This window comes from Hordeum vulgare, chromosome 4H (assembly GCF_904849725.1).
Source record: "Hordeum vulgare subsp. vulgare chromosome 4H, MorexV3_pseudomolecules_assembly, whole genome shotgun sequence".
In the NCBI taxonomy this organism is placed as follows: domain Eukaryota; kingdom Viridiplantae; phylum Streptophyta; class Magnoliopsida; order Poales; family Poaceae; genus Hordeum; species Hordeum vulgare.
Window position 1 is genome coordinate 355,813,561 of NC_058521.1, and position 14,419 is coordinate 355,827,979.

Consider the following 14,419-nt stretch of genomic DNA (forward strand, 5'->3'; position numbering starts at 1 on the left):
ATTCTTTGGCATTCGTCACAAGACAAGACAAACTTACGCGCATCTTTGAAGAGAGTGGGCCAATAGAAACCTGATTGCAATACCTTGTGTGCAGTTCTATGTCCCGCATGGTGTCCTCTGTAGGCCTCAGAGTGACACTTCTGTAGGATCTGTCCCTGTTCATGTTTAGGTATACAACGTCTAATAACACAATCTACTCCTTCCTTATAAAGGTGAGGATCATCCCAAAACTAGTGTCTCAAGTCAAAGAAGAATTTCTTCTTTTGCTGGTATGTGAAACTAGGTGGTATATATTTGGCAACGATATAGTTTGCATAATCAGCATACCATGGTGCACTACATGAAGCATTGATGACATTCAGTTGCTCATCGGGAAAGCTATCATCAATAGGTTGTGGGTCATCAAGAACGTTCTCCAACCTCGACAAGTTATCTGCTACTGGGTTATCAGCACCCTTCCTGTCAACAACGTGCAAATCAAATTCTTGTAGCAAGAGAACCCATCTGATAAGTCTAGGTTTAGCGTCCTTCTTCTCCATGAGTTATTTAATAGCAGCATGATCAGTGTGAATAGTGACTTTGGATTCAACTATGTAAGACCTGAACTTTTTACATGCAAACACGACTGCTAAAAATTCCTTCTCCATAGTAGCATAGTTTCTCTAGGCACTGTCTAGAGTTTTACTAGCGTAGTGAATAACATTCAACTTCTTGTCAACTCTTTTCCCTAGAACCACACCAACAGCATAATCGCTAGCATCACACATGGTTTCAAAAGGCAAGTTCCAATCAGGTGGCTGAACAATAGGTGCAGTTATCAAAGCCCTCTTAAGTATTTCGAAGGCTTCCTCACAATCATCGTCAAAAACAAAAGGAATATGCGTTTGCAAGAGATTGGTAAGAGGGCTAGAAATCTTAGAGAAGTCTTTAATGAACCTTCTATATAAACCAACATGACCAAGGAAACTTCTTATACCTTTGATATCAATGGGATATGGCATTTTCTCGATTGCATCAACCTTAGCTTTATCAACTTCAATACCTCTTTCAGAAATTTTATGTACTAATACGATGCCTTCATTAACCATAAAGTGGCACTTCTCCCAATTCAAGACAAGATTGGTGTCTTTACATCTCTGTAAGACTCGATCAAGGTTGCTGAGGCAATCATCAAAAGAAGACCCGTAAACAGAAAAGTCATCCATGAAAACCTCGACAATCTTTTCACAAAAGTCAGAGAATATAGCCATCATACATCTTTGAAAGGTGGTGGGTGCATTACATAAGCCAAAAGGCATACGTCTATAAGCAAAGGTACCGAAAGGGCAGGTGAAACTGGTTTTCTCCTGATCAGATTGGGCAACTGGTATTTGGGAGAAACGAGAATAACCGCCTAGAAAGCAAAAGTGTGTGTGTTTAGACAGCCTTTCTAGCATTTGGTCGATAAAAGGCAGAGGGTAATGATCTTTCCTAGTGGTTTTATTCAATTTCCTAAAATCGATCACCATCCTATAGCCAGTAATAATCCTTTGTGGGATCAATTCATCCTTATCATTAGGGACAACGGTAATACCTCCATTCTTAGGGACGCAATGCACCGGACTCGCCCAATCGCTATGAGCAACAGGATAGATAATACCCGCTTCCAGGAGCTTTAGTATTTCTTTTCTTACTACTTCTTTCATCTTAGGATTCAATCTCCTTTGATGATCTGCAACTGGTTTGAAATCAGGATCGGTTTTAATCTTGTGCTGGCCCAGAGTGGGACTAATGCCCTTAAGATCATCAAGAGTATATCCTATAGCAGCACGGTGCTTCTCAGATTTTTTAGCAACTTCTTTTCTTCATGCTCTGAGAGGCTAGCACTAATAACAACAGGATATATCTCCTTTTCATCAAGATAAGCATACTTAAGAGTATCAGGCAACTGTTTAAGCTCGAACACAGGATCACCCTTTGGTGGGGGTGGATCCCCAAGCAGTTCAATAGACAGATTATTCTTAAGGATAGGATATTGTTCTAAGACAAGTCTATCTATTTCATCCCTTTAATCCATATGCATATCATTTTCATGCTCAAGCAAGTATTGCTCTAAGGGATCAGTAGGAGGCACGGCAATAGAAGCTAAGGCAATAGTTTCATCCTTACTAGGCAACTCTTTTTCATGAGGTTGTCTACCAAACTTGGAGAAATTGAACTCATGTGACACACCTTCAAAGCCAACAGTGACAGTTTGCTTCTCACAGTCAATATGAGCATTGACGGTATCGAGAAAAGGTCTGCCAAAATGATGGGACAAAAGCTATCTTGTGCAGTAGCAAGAACGAGGAAATCAGCAGGATACTTCGTTTTACCACACAAGACTTCAACATCCCTAACAATTCCCACAGGGCAGATAGTATCTCTATTGGCAAGCTGAATAGTGACATCTATAGGTTCTATCTCAACAGGTGCAATCTCGTCTTTAATTTCATCATATAAGGATTGAGGTATTGCACTAACACTAGCACCCACGTCACATAAACCATGATAACAACGATCTCCTATCTTAACAGAAACCACAGGCATGCCAACAATAGGCCTATGTTTGTCTCTAGCGTGAGGTTTAGCAATTCTAGCAGCATCTTCACTGAAGTGAATATCATGTCCCTCAACATCGTCGGACAGAAGATCTTTGATAATAGCAATGCTAGGTTCAACTCTAATTTTCTCAGGGGATGTAGGTGTTCTAATATAGCATCTACATATCACAGTTGAAGCTTTAGAATGATCCTTCATCCTAACAGGGAAGGTGGTTTCTCAATGTAAGCACTGGGAACAATAGGATCATTATAGGCAATGACTTCCTCTTCAACTGGATTGGGTTTAACTACATTGACTTTTAAAGGAGGATGATATTTAAACCACTTCTCTTTGGGGAGATCAGTATGAGCAGCAAATGATTCACACAATGAAGCTACTATCTCAGAGTCAAGTCCATACTTAGCGCTAAAGTCATAAAAAGTATTTGTCTCAACAAAGGATTTAACGCAATCAAACGTGAAATTCATACCTAACTCCTTACCTTATTCAAGCTCCCAATCTTTAGAGTTGCGTTTAATTCTCTCCAATAAATTCCATTTGAAGTCAATATCTCTCTTCATAAAAGAACCGGTACAAGAAGTATCTAGCATGGTGCGATCATCATGAGAAAGCCGAGCATAGAAGTTCTGAATGATAATTTCTCTCAAGAGCTCATGATTGGGGCATGAATATAGAATTGATTTAAGCCTCCCCCAAGCTTGAGCGATGCTTTCTCTGTCACGAGGCCAAAAATTATAAATATAATTCCGATCACGATGTACTAAATGCATAGGATAAAACTTTTGATGAAATTCCAATTTCAACCGATTGTAGTCCCATGATCCAGTATCATCACATAGCCTATACCATGTAAACGCCTTATCCTTCAAAGATAAAGGAAATACATTCTTCTTGACCTCATCCTCGGGCAAACCTGCAAGCTTAAATAAACCACAAACTTCATCTACATAGATTAGATGCAAGTCTGGATGTGATGTTCCATCTCCTGTAAAAAGATTAGCCAGTAGTTTCTCAAGCATACCCGAAGGAAATTCGAATCAAATATTTTCAGTAGGTGCATCAGGTTGAGGAGAAACTCTTTTTGCTTCCGTTCAAGGTGAAGATACCCTGAACAAGCCCCTCAAAGGATTAGTATCCATAGTGACAAGTGACAATAAATTTCAGCACACTATATGAATGTTTCCTTACCAATTTCCACTTACCAAAGGCGCTTCACTCCCCGGCAATGGCGCCAGAAAAGAGTCTTGATGACCCACAAGTATAGGGGATCAATCGTAGTCCTTTCGATAAGTAAGAGTGTCGAACCTAACGAGGAGCAGAAGGATCTGACAAGTGGTTTTGAGCAAGGTAAATTCTGCAAGCACTGAAATTGTCGGTAACAAGTGATTGTGTGGTGAGATGATTCGTAGTAAGAAACAAGTAACAAAAGTAGCAAGGGTGCAGCAAAGTGGTCCAATCCCTTTTGTAGCAAGGGACAAGCCTGGACAAAGTCTTATAGGAGGAAAAACGCTCCCGAGGACACACGGGAATTTCTGTCATGATGGTTTTCATCATGTTCATATGATTCACGTTCGTTACTTTGATAGTTTGATATGTGGGTGGACCAGCGCTTGGGTACTACCCTTACTTGGACAAGCATCCCACTTATTATTAACCCCTCTCGCGAGCATCCGCAACTATGAAAGAAGAATTAAGACAAAGTCTAACCATAGAATTAAACTAGTGGATCCAAATCAGCCCCTTACGAAGCAACGCATAAACTAGGGTTTAAGCTTCTGTCACTCTAGCAACCCATCATCTACTTACTACTTCCCAATGCCTTCCTCTAGGCCCAAATAATGGTGAAGTGTTATGTAGTCGACGTTCACATAACACCACTAGAGGAAAAACAACATACAACATATCAAATTACCGAACGAATACCAAATTCACATGACTACTAATAGCATGACTTATCCCATGTCCTCACGAACCAAAGTAACTACTCACAAAGCATAATCATATTCATGACCAGAGAGGTAATGAGTAGCATCAAGGATCTGAACATAAACTCTTCCACCAAGTAATCCAACTAGCATCAACTACAAAGAGTAATCAACACTACTAGCAACCTTACAAGTACCAATCGGAGTCGCGAGATGGAGATTGGTTACAAGTGATGAACTAGGGTTTGGAGATGAGATGGTGTTGATGAAGATGTTGATGGTGAAGAGTCCCCTCCGATAAGAGGAGTGTTGGTGATGACGATGGCGACGATTTCCCCATCCGGGAGGGAAGTTTCCCGGTAGGATCGTCCTGCCGGAGCTCTAGATTGGTTCTGCTCAAGTTCCGCGTCGTGGCGGCAGCGAATCCACGAAAAAGCTCCTCCTGATTTTTTTCTCGACGAAACCCTTCATATAGCAGAAGAGGGGGGCAGTGGGCCAGCAGGCTGCCCACAAGCCCCCTTGGCGCGGCCAGGGGGGTGGCCGCGCCAAGCTGGCTTGTGGCCACCTGTTGGCGCCCCTCTAGCGCTTCTTCAGCCCAGTATTTTTTATAAATCCGGAAAAAAATCCTCGTTGATTTTTACGGCATTTGGAGTTGCACAGAATAGGTATCTCAACTTCGCTCCTTTTTCAGGCCAGAATTCCAGCTGTCGGCATTCTCCCTCTTCATGTAAACCTTGCAAAATAAGAGAGAAAAGGCATAAGTATTGTACCGTGAAGTGAAATAACAGCCCAAGAAGCAATAAATATCAACATGAAAACATGATGCAAAATGGACGTATCAATGGCGTCCTGATGCAAGAAGGTAGGGTCGTGGCATATCTGTCCCGATAGCTGCATCCTCATGAGGAGATCTACGCCACTCACGACCTTGAGTTGGCGGAAGTGGTTCATGTCTTGAAAACATGGCGACATTACCTTCTGTGGAAGCGATGTGAGATTTACACCGACCATAAGAGTTTGAAGTATATTTTCACTCAGAAGGAATTGAACATGAGGCAGCGGAGATGGTTGGAGCTGATTAAAGATTATGACCCCAATATTCAATACCACCTCGGAAAAGCCAATGTAGTAGTGGATGCCTTGAGCATAAAGGCTTGCATCTTGAATGCTATGATCAAGGAAAGGCTACCCTCCCTATATAAGGAACTTCAGAGCTTCGGGTTGGAGCTAGTTGCACCAGGATTCCTGGCCAACCTCGAAGCAAAGCCTACACTGATGGACGATATTAAGGAGGCCTAGAAGGTACACGAGAGCATTGAAGGTATCAAGAAGAAAATCAAGGATGGCAAGGCCCCAGGATTCTCCATGGAGGAGCAGGGGGTCGTGTAGTTTGGGAACCGCATTTGCGTACCCAACAAAGCTAACCTCAAGAACCTGATCTTGCAAGAAGCACACGACACTCCATATTCCATTTACCCTGGAGGGACCAAGATGTACCAAGACCTCAAGGCAAGGTTCTAGTGGCATGGCATGAAGAGGGAAATAGCTTCGTATGTGGCTAAGTGTGATATATGCCAGAGGGTCAAGGCTGAGCACAATGACCCGCTGGGCTGCTTCAACCTCTCAAAGTGCCAGAATGGAAGTGGGATAGGGTCGGGATGGACTTCAACACCGGTCTGTCCAGATCAAGCAAAGGACTTGACTCCATTTGGGTCATTGTCGATCAGCTAACCAAGGTGGCCCACTTCATTCCCATCAATACCACCTATGATGGTAGCCAGCTAGTCAACCTCTACATAAACCACATCACGAGCCTTCACAAAGTTCCGAAAGAGATCGTGTCCGACCGAGGCATGCAATTCACCTCAAGATTTTGGATGAAGTTTTAGCGCTTCAGTTTTCTACTAGATGACATGCACCCAAGTGTAACGAGACAAGTCATCGACAATGACAAACCCATATAGAGATGCAGCATTGGTTAGTTCGGCATAATGAGTGGGACCAAAGAGATCCATATGAAGCAATTCAAAGGGACGAGTGGTAGTCATGATAGTCTTGGAGGGATGCTTGGATTTGGTCATCTTTAGAGACTCACAAGCCCCACAAAGATGATCCTTTGGGAATTTGTGAGAGTGTTCAGGTTCCTCATGCCAGCATGCCCAAGTCGTTGATGCCATAGCCAGCCTTGTGAAGCTTTTGCATGTAGGCATGTGACCGACTGTGGACTTGTAGAGAAATCAACAATATACAAGTCTCCTCTCCTAAAGCCTTTGAAGACTTTCGATTTGTCAGATTCTATGACGTCTATGCAACGATATTTGCCAAATATGTCAACCATATCAAGATCACAAAGCATCAAAACTGACATGAGGTTGAATCTGAGGGATTTGATAAGCATCACTTTATCCATTGTCGATCCTTTGAGATTGCAACCCTACCTATACCCAATACGTTGCTTTTTTTCCTTTGTCAGTGTAGGTGATGTGCTACAGATGAGATGGAGCAAGTGTTGAGTCCATCAAGAGGTTCTTGTCACTAGTTATGTGACTAGTGCATCCACTTTTGAGGACCCACTTAGTGGATTTTGGTGGTTCATCATGTAGACAAATTAGTGCAACTTACGAATTCATATACTTCAGAGTGAAGAATATGACATATCAAATTCGTCAGACAGAATTTCATCAAATAGAACATTAGCTAAAGTAACATGAGGACATGATAAATACATGATTCATTTCTTCGTGATTAGCTTGCATCCTTTCAAGCGATTTTCACGTCTCCAGCAATTTCTTCATACGTTTCATTTCGCCTGGAGACCTGACCCTGCATAAGAGATTAGTTCATTTTATTCACCACCCACATTTTGAGGGGTGGCAAAGAGTTCATCATTCTACAATCACCATATGAGAAGGGTAGCATGGAAGCTAGTGCACTGCGTTTGATAGTAAGGGGGGTTAGCGTAATCCTATGAATAAGTGGAGAAATTACTCAAGGGCTTATGAACATAATGGTTTGAAGAATAATGCGCATATTCATGACCCTTAGATTCTCCATGCGAAACAGAAGCATCGGCATGAGAATGAGTAGACGTTTGACCATATGAGGAATTTGGTCCATGTGAAGACTTTGGCCCATATGAGGAATTTGATTTGGGGTTCCTTTTCTTCATGGGTGGTGTCATGAGGACATTCACGTGAAGACTTTCCAAGCAACTCTTGGGAACCCAAATTTTCCTCATAGGAGGACCATTCCTGCACTTAGTTCCAACATATCTGGCAAACACTTCACCATATTGAGTTTTGAACAGTTTATAGTTGGAGTCAAATGACTCATGAGAGGAATAGATTCACATGTAAAGTTGGATAAGGTGCATGGATCTACACGAGGTCCTTTTGCAGCAACCCATGAGGTTTTGGGATAATTCTCATGTTTCCAGTAGGATCCATCAGCATTGAGTTACCTTTGAAATGCAATACCCTCTTTCCTCGGCTTCGTGTTTAGAATCTGCTTTTTGAGCACATCGCAAAGTGTTTGATGCCCTTTGAGACTTTTGTACATGTATGTCAGATACAATTCCTTGAGCCCCGCATTTTCGTGAGTGACACTCGTGGTGTCCTCAAATGAGGAATTTGTGACCATGGAGATAGTTGAAGAATTTGCAGCAATATAAGAATTTGAACTTTCACGTGAAGAATTTATAGTTTCATGTTTCATTCATTTCAAGCAAGGTGGAATAAATTCATCCTGAGCGGAATAGGGCTATTCAGCAAGCAAAGAATCATTTTCCCTTTGAAGATCATCATGAGACAACTTTAGTTTCTCAATATATTGGTTTCTTTGAAGAAATTCATAAGGAAGCTTATCATGATTGACTAAGAGAGTTTCATGATGACTTTGAAGGTTACCATACTTAGACTAAAGACCTTGAAGGTCATCAGTGAGAGTTTGAGTTCGATCCATTTCCTCATTCAATAGTTTATCGCTTTTGTCTAGCAGTTTCTTAAACTTCCCATATCATTGTGTTGTTTAGTGGCAATATTAACAAGTTTGGAATAGCTAAGTTTCAGCTTTTCATCAGATTCGTCTTCACTTGATTCATAGGAGTAAGGATATTTTAGTACCTTGGCACCTTTTGCCATGAAGCAATAGGTGGGAGCAAAGTCGTCACTGTTAACGTCAGTGTCATCGGTGTTGCCATTTTCAGTGTTCAAGATGGACTTGCTGATGAAAGCTATAGAGAGTGATAGGCTTGCCACACCAGAGTCTAACTCCTCCTCACATTCCTCATATTCCTCAGATTCAGCTTCATAATCCATTTCCTTTCCAATAAGCGCCCGAGCCTTTCTAGAACTCCTCTTCTTGTGGGATGAGGACTTTGAAGACTTCTTCTTATTATTCTCGTCAGAAATTTCAACCTTGTATTTCTTATTCATTGATTCCTTTTCCCACAGAGGGCAATCAACAATGCAGTGACCAGACTTCTTGCATTTGTGGCAAGTCCTTTTCTTGTGATCGCGGGATGAAGAATCTGATCTATTGTCACCACCTCTTGAAGATTTTCCAAATTGGCCTCTTCTTGAGAACTTCTTTCCTCACGAGCATTGCTAGCTCTTGACTCGGATCTTCATGGTCACCAGGGCTACGGTCAGAGCCTGCACGTTTAGATGAGGAAATTGCCTTTACCTTCAAGGCACGAGATCTTCCATAGCTTGGTCCATAGAGATTTCTCTTCTCAGCTTGTTGGAATTCATGAGTATTGAGTCTCTCAAGAATATGAGCAGGATCTAGTGACTTGTATTCTCCACACTCTTGAATCATCAAAGCGAGTGTATCAAATAAGGAATCAAGAGATCTCAGCAGTTTCTTCACCACCTCATGGTCGGTGATGTCACTGGCACCAAGAGCTTGGAGTTCATTTATTAGTGAGGCGATCAAAGGTTTACTAAAATTTTCATTGTTGAGTCTTTTGAATCGGCTGAGGACATTGTGAAGAGCGTCAACTCGAGAGTCACATTGAGTTGATACTCCTTCGTTGACTTTGGACAGCCTGTCCCAGATGAGCTTCACAGATTCCAAAGCACTCACTCTTCCATATTGACCTTTTCTCAGATGGGCACATATGATATTCTTTGCTTGAGAGTAGAGTTGCTTCAATCTCTTCACATCAACAGTGTTGCAAGTGGGAGTGATGGAGGGAACAACATTTTCCACAACATACGAGAGATCATTGTCAATTTCTGCAAGATACATGTGCATCTTATTCTTTAATTAGGGGTAGTCCGTCCCATCGAGGGTAGGACACCCCGTAGAGACCTTTATCATACCTGCAGTCAATATAACTAAAACTCTAGGGGGTTAAACCAAAGTCACACAAAACAAGGGAGTACCTTGCTCTGATACCAATTGAAAGTGTGTTGTATCGACTAGAGGGGGTGAATGGGTGATTTCTACAAATTCATCACTTAGGAATTATTACTTGAGGAATTTGCTAAGTGACGAAATACTTGCACCAGATAAAGTACTCAAGTGCATGCACAACATGGCAATAGCATAGTCACCATGATGAAATGAAACATACATAGAGTATAAGTAGTGTGTAAACAGGATAAGCATGTCGAAGCCAAGGTGACTAAAGAATTTGGGTTGAGGAAATTGAGAAAGTCTTTAGTCAAAGTCCTCAAACAGTAATGATCAATTTCATCAACAAGTAATCCAGGAAATGAAAGAGTTGAGGAGATAGAACTAGATGATTGGTGAAGACAATGATTTGGTAACCCAGTTCAAACTGTTGTCACAGTCGTACATTTGGTTTGAAGCAGCTTGGTATTTAAACCAAAGGGCACACAATCATTGATTGTATTCTCGTTGAGATAAACTCACACAGACCTCGCACAATAACTTGTGGTAAGTCTTCAAGGAAGACTTTCAAACCTTCACAAACTTGGTCAACCGGTGATCCACAATTTTTTGTTGGATGCACTAGACCATGACGCCTAACCGTCTTGAAGATACACAATCTTCAAAGGTAACAAAGTGTGGATTCCATACACGAACAATCTCTTCAGTTATGCTCAATCACTTTTGGGTTTTAGGTGTTTGTGTTTTGTCTTTTTCGCACTAATGATTCTCTCTCAAAGCCCTCGGAGGATGGGTTGCTCTAAATGACACTTGTTAATCTCTCTCGGAGCAGCCAACCAACTAGTGGTTGTAGGGGCGGCTATTTATAGCCGGGGTGCAACCCAACATGATAAGACATAAATGCCCCTAATGATATGAATGTTGTAGGGATAAGATCATTTGGAACAGCTAGCACTAAGCACATCAATGGTCGTAATTCGAACTCCCAAATTCCTCAGGGCTACCATATTCCTCAGAGTAGGAATTCACACTGGAGAAATCCTAACTCCTCAGTCAGAACAATTTACTCACAGACCATAAGAACATTGTCTCTATCACTCAAGAACTTGACTGAACTGCAAGACATTTCCAAAGGTTTCACTCGAAGGATTGGGTATGTGTAGGCTTTTGATATGAGCATCACTTGGAAATTTTTCCTTAGTATTGCCTCAAACCCCTTTTAACAGTGCAGTGTTTCCTATGACTCAAAGAAAGGAAATGAAACTCAGAAAACAAAAGTCTTCAAGCTTCATAGTCCTCGCATCAATATCTTGAAGGTCACACCAATTTCCTCACTTTCAAGGTCTTCAAGAAGGGCGTCAAAGTCTTCAACTCAAGACATACATTATTAGGGGTCGACATTTATCAGATATCTCAAACTCCTCAGAGACTTATAGGACCTCTATACACTCACAAACACGTTAGTCCCTTGACCTATAAGTCTTCAGTACACCGAAATCACTAGGGAGCACTAGATGCACAAATGTTTCGTAATAGTGGAATCCGTAAGATGCAAGTTAAGGGAACATTCATTTATATCGATGAGACCTAGCACATCTCATAGATATTTAGGTATAGTGGAAACACTAGAACAAAGGTCACACAAAGCATTACATTCATAATATTTAAGCTTCATTTTAATAGTAGGTCCCATTAATCATGCAATTTTCTAGGTATTGAAACTTCTAGTTCAAGTTTCTCCTCGTGAGATTTTACCATAGCTTTTTACGATATGTTTAGTAAAAGCTTTATTTTGTTCATAAGGATTATGTGAGCTAATCATGGATTTAAACAAGTAAATACATTCAACTAAATAATACCTTTCATAATTAAAGTCCTTGTAATCCAAAGTAGTGGGTACATCACTATGTAAAGTTTTGACCTCTCCAAACCCACTTTTTCATTTTTATCAATGAGATTATCACTCTCCGAACAAGCAGGGCGCCTTCTAGAAAAAATTGACACATCTCTAGTATATTTTTCATCAATTTTAAGATTAGTAAACAAATATTAAATAGGATAAACACCAATCTAATATATTCATCATGATTTGGTAAAAAATGGTTAGAAGAGCTTTTTCTTGGAATTCTTGCTTATCACTCAGCCTTGCGGTCCTCTCCTTACTTTCATTACTAGATATTTGACTAGATTTTATGGATTCGTTAATATCATATCTAGGTGGAAAAACTTTACTTTTTTAGTATCCACATAGAGCAATTATATCCATGTTTCTAGCATAGTGTTGAAAATATTTTCACAACTGATAAATTCTCTAATGGTGTTCTCAAGATCAGAGAGTATCAAATTATTATTAGAAGAAGAATTCCCATAGAAATTATCATAGTTACTAGAGGAATTACCGACATACGGTCTAGGATTGAAATTTCCTCTATAAGCATTGTTGTTGAAATTATTTCGAGAGACAAAATTCACATCAATAGCATCATTATTTTCTTCAAGGAAGGTAGATAGTGGCACATCATTGGGATCAACATGAGCCTTTTTATTACCAACCATATTCATAGAGCATCCATTTTATCACTCAGCATACTAATTTCTCCGAAAAACTTTACCTTCTTACCAACTGGAGCTCACTCAGTATCCATTGAGAATAATTGTTCATGATATTGTACAGAAGTTTTGTAGCTTCTCCCAATGTAACTTCCATGAATGTACCACCTCCAGCAGAATCTAGATATTTCTGTATTATCATCCATAAACCAAATCCATGAGTGGGACAATTTATAATCATCAATTTCATTCTCTCCCATGCTTGTGCAACATGTTCTTGCTCATGTTGTTTAAAATTCGTAAGTTGATTTCTCAGAGAAATAACTTTAGTAGGAGGAACATATTTAGCAATAAAAGCATCCTTACACTTACCCATGTTCCAATACTATTACGAGACAAGGATGAAAACCATGCTTTAGCTTAATCTCTTAGTGAGAAAGGAAATAATTTCAACTTAACCACATCATTATACATATTATTTTTCTTTTGCATATCACATAATTCAACAAAGGTATTAAGATGTGAAGTGTATCCTAATTAGAACTTACAAAAAAATATTCTTTCATAACAAGATTTAGCAATGCAACATTAATATCATAAAACTTCGCACTAGTGGCTCATGGTATAGGAGTACTAATAAAACCATTATTGTTAGTATTTGAGAAGTCACACAGTTTGGTATTTTCTTGAGACATAGTGACAAAGCAAGCAAACTAACAAGCGAAACAAGTAAACTAGCAAAGATAATTATTTTTCTGTTTTTTGATATTTTTGAGCAAGTAAATATAAAAGAAAAGAGAAAGTGGAACAAGTGAATGACAATTTGTATGAATGGACCTCATGAGAATTTGATGATGCCTCCCCGACAACATTTTTCGAAATTATTCCAGCTACTTATAAACTGTGTTGGGTTTTTTCCCTGAAAAGGAGGGGAGATCGAGTATAGTAGAGACAAGTATTCCCTTAGTGCAAACCAAGGTTATCGAACCAATAAGAGACTCATGCAAACGCCCTTTCTGCAGCACCATCACACACAGAACCAAACACGTTCACCCAACACGGGCAAGAGGGTTGCCAAGCCCCTTGAACTCATTACTTGCAAGGATTAACTATTGGTAGATAGATAATATAAATATAAAAAGTAAAAAATAACAAATAAATTGCAACAAGGTATTTTTAGGGTTTTAGAAAACATGTATAAGTAGACCCATGGGCCATAGTTTTCGCTAGAGGCTTCTCTCTCAAACATAGCATAGAGTGGGTTAACAAATTACTATTGGGCAGTTGATAGAATAGCCCATAGTTATGACATGTTATTCATGACAAGGATCATGTATATGGGCATTAAGTCCATAAACAAGTAGATCGACTCCTTCCCGCACCTACTCCTATTACTCCACTCATCAACCGCTATCCAGCATGTATCTAGAGTATTAAGTATAAAACAGAGTAATGCTTGGAGCAAGGTGACATGATGTATACAAAGTAAGACAAGCAATATGTTCAGATCCCGTCATTTTCTCCTTAATAGCAACAACACAAATATTTGTCATGTTCCTTTGTGTCATTGGCACTGAGCACTGCAAGATTGAACTCATTACAACGCACCACTCTATATGAAGCTATAATAGTCATGCATAAAAGAATTCAGAGCATAATCAAGTAATATTCATGAATAATATGATTATAAAGAAACAATTCATCGGATCCCAACAAACACACCACAAAAGAGGAGTACATTTGATAGATCACTTCGGGAATTGTGATGAATTTTGTATTGGAGATCAAAGAGAGAAAATAAGCCATCTAGGTACTAGCTATGGACCCGTAGATCTCTGGTGGACTACTCACCCATCATCATGGAGACATCAAGGTTGATGTTGATGGCCTCCATGATCTATTCCCCCTACGTCACGACACCATAAAAGGTCTCTAGGTGGTATCATGGTAGAACATGGACTTGTGATGGCGAAAAAAGTGTTTCGGGTGGCTCTCCTGTGGTT